The 3,455-nt window shown below is 36.8% G+C and overlaps 1 pseudogene; it reads left to right on the forward strand.

The window, feature by feature from the left end:
• Positions 1–1,260: 1,260 nt before the first annotated feature.
• On the forward strand, positions 1,261–1,976 carry LOC149218776 (calcium-transporting ATPase 1 pseudogene; annotated as a pseudogene).
• Positions 1,977–3,455: the final 1,479 nt, after the last annotated feature.

The raw sequence follows: 3,455 nt of genomic DNA on the forward strand, positions 1-3,455 counted from the left end.
ACTAAGTGGTGCTGGAGTGTGCTTATTACAATCTATGTGTCAAAGAGAAGATATGGGAACGTTGTCATAAATATTGAGGGTGCGTTACATTGAGAGCAGATATGACAACGTTATGATAAATACTAATGGTGCATTACATTGATGTATGCAGGAAGTGCAAGACGTTAATTCTGCATTATTGGTCTCTACATGGTTATCACTAGTATAGTCATCCGGGATATAATATGCAACTTTAAATGAGCATATGCAGCATTCAAAATTTGTGGGACATGTGGCAATAATTGAAAGTGGTCATTCAACTACGAGCATGTTGGCACCATGAGCGGAGTGCAATATCCAAGATGAAATCTATGAAAAGAGGCATGACAATGTTAGAGAACAAAATGAAAAAAATTGAAACTGTCAATGTCAATTGACTCTAGTCCATGACCTCGATCGAATTAAAGAAAATAAGAGTATTTTTTTAGTTCCTTAGGCTACATTCCGGTTTATTTATGTTGTTCTATCAATTTCTATTGATTACAAAGTACCAGAGGAAGTCAAAGCATCTAGTTTTGGTATTTCGCCAGATGAACTAGCGTCCATAGTTGAAGGCCACGATTGTAAGAAGTTAAGATACCATAGTGGCATTGAAGGAATCTTTGAAAATCTCTCTACATCAATCACTGATGGAATTGTGGCCAGTGAGGAAAGATTAAAGAGGAAGCAGGAGCTCTATGGTTTTAACAGATTCGTGGAGAAGCCACCTCGGGGATTTTGGATGTTTGTGTGGGAAGAAATACAAGACACGACTCTCATGATCCTTGCAGTTTGTGCAGTTATCTCTATAGTTGTTGAAATTTATAAAGAAGGGTGGCCCAAAGGTGCTTATGATGGTCTCGACGTTATTTTTAGCATTTTATTAGTTGTCTTTGTAACAACAACTTGTTATTATCATCAATCGTTGCAGTTTAACAATTTAGATAGAGAGAAGAAGAAGATATTTATACAGGTAGTTCGGAATGGTTATAGATATAAAATTTTAATATATGACCTAGCTATTTTGGACCTCGTGCATTTATCGATTGGGGATCAAGTGCTTGTAGATGGGCTATTTGTATATGGATTTTCTTTGCTTATAGATGAGTCGAGCCTAAAAGGTGAGAGTGAACCTGCGAATGTGAACAAAGAGAAACCCTTTCTCTTGTCAGGAACAAAGGTACAAGATGGTTCTAGAAAGATGTTGGTGACAACAGTAGGCTTGAGGACTGAATGGGGTAAAATGATGGCACAAATGATGCACCAACTTTACATGAAGCAGACATAGGGCTTGCAATGGGCATTGATGGCACTGAGGTTGCAAAGGAGAGTAGATTTGATTATACTCGATGATAACTTTGCCACAATCGTCACAGTTTCCAAGTAGCTCTCCCCTCATAGCAGTAGAATTTTTATGGGTGAATGTGATCATGGATACTCCTATATACTTGGCATTGGAAACAAAGCCTCTAAATGATGAATTGATGAAAATAAAGCTTCTTGGAAGAGGCAGAAGAATCATCAACAATGTTATGTGGGGGAATAATTTTGGCCAAGATTTTTACTAGCTCATTGTAATATGGAATCTACAAGCCAAAGGAAGAACTCTATTCGAACTACATGGCCATGATGTAGATTTGGTTCTGAACACACTGATCTTCAATTCATTTGTCTTCTGCCAGGTTTTTAATGAAATAATTTTAGAGGAAATGGAAGGGTTAACTGTTTTCCATGGCATATTGAGCAATTGGGTCTTCATGGCTGTCATGTCTTTTATAGTTGTGTTCCAAGTGATATTAATTGAATTCCTTGGTATTTTTGCAAGTAAGATTCCCCTTAGTCAAAACTAGTGGTTTCTGAGTGTACTAATAGGTTTTCTGGGAATGCCAGTAGCCATGCTGGTTAAACAAATCCCCTTAACAGGGGAATCAAACCAATATAAATTAAAAGTCGAATGAGATGAAATTAGATTTTGCAGTCAATGGATGGACCTTGTCTTCCAAATATGCATGCATCTAATTATAGCTGCGTTAACAATTATCGACAATTATCGGAAATCATTATAGCCCATCTCTAATGAATACATGATAATCATGTCTGGTAACCCGTGGAACCTATATTTTGTTTCGGTTCTAAGAAAATACCTTTTATTAACCAATTTGGTGAAGTAGGACGAACTTACAAGGATTATACGATATTTAAATGTATGGGAGACAGAGGGATGCATTCTTACATTTAGTGCCCTTCCAAGCATCTCTTGAATGCAATGTTTATGATGATTCTACATCATTGGATAAATCCAAACATTCCTTTTCCGCAGAGGATTGTGTGAGATGCATTGACAAGAATCCAGAAAATGGGTTCATAGTTGTTGTTGGTAGAGAATGTGCAGCTACTACTACCAAGACAACTGGAAATGTGGATGAAGGTGCAGATGATAGCTTCAATATGAACTCTTTTACAGGCTACAAGACATCTATAACCCCTTCCCATTGATGCCAAAAGGGGAGGTAAGCAGAGGTTATGGGCAACAATGAGAAATATCTTTCAGGACAAATGGAGGAGGATGAATGAGTTGAGTTGCGATCAATGTCAATGGGGGAGATTGTTGGCAATATTGTCATTGATGTCAAAGGAGCAATATATGATAGGAGAAGCAAGCAACAAGAGAAGGAAAAGGAGAAGAAGAAGGAGGAAGAGTTGTGATACATTAAAATGTTTTGATAATGTTGCAGAGGTTACTATATTAAAGAATTTGTTGTGATGTAAAATTGTTCATTAAGCTTAATTGTTGTGATGCAAAGGTAAGACTCAAAGGCAAAGGAAAAGATTGTTGTGATGCATTAATGAGAAATATTGGTATTTGATGTTGGCATTAGGTTGATTCATTTAATGATTACATGTGGCTGAAATTAATATTGGATGAATTATTTATTTTTGTTCTAATATTCAAGATATGAAGAGTTTGGAAACAAATGAGTGGAAGGCAAAGAGTCAAGACTATTCACTTCATATTCCTATGTGGGATACAAACAACCAACAAACTATCTCTATAAAACATATTATTTTGGAAGGCATAAGAGATGTTAGAGAATGGATGAATGTGTGTGAGCTAATTGAGCTATTATGCATTAGTTACTTGGCACTTATGAAGCTGATGTGAAGAAGATTTTAAGGGAAGAAGATGCAGAAATGAAGATGGAGATATGCAAAGTTTATGACCAGGTAAACCAATACATTGTTATTTCGTGTTTGCATAAGGGGATGGTAGTCTCCTTTCAAGTTGAAGCTTGATAAATATCCAGTTAGAGCTGGTTGAGGTAGGAGCCTCTAGTGGGTTGTAGCCTACAAAAAAATATGGGAGTTGGAGCTTCCTTGCATGTTGCAGCTTGTAGAAAATAGAGTTAGCAACCTCCTGTAGGTTGGGGCCTATAGTA

This window comes from Pinus tabuliformis, chromosome Q (assembly GCF_031772625.1).
Source record: "Pinus tabuliformis cultivar Carrire ecotype Pingquan chromosome Q, CPIR1, whole genome shotgun sequence".
NCBI lineage: Eukaryota > Viridiplantae > Streptophyta > Pinopsida > Pinales > Pinaceae > Pinus > Pinus tabuliformis.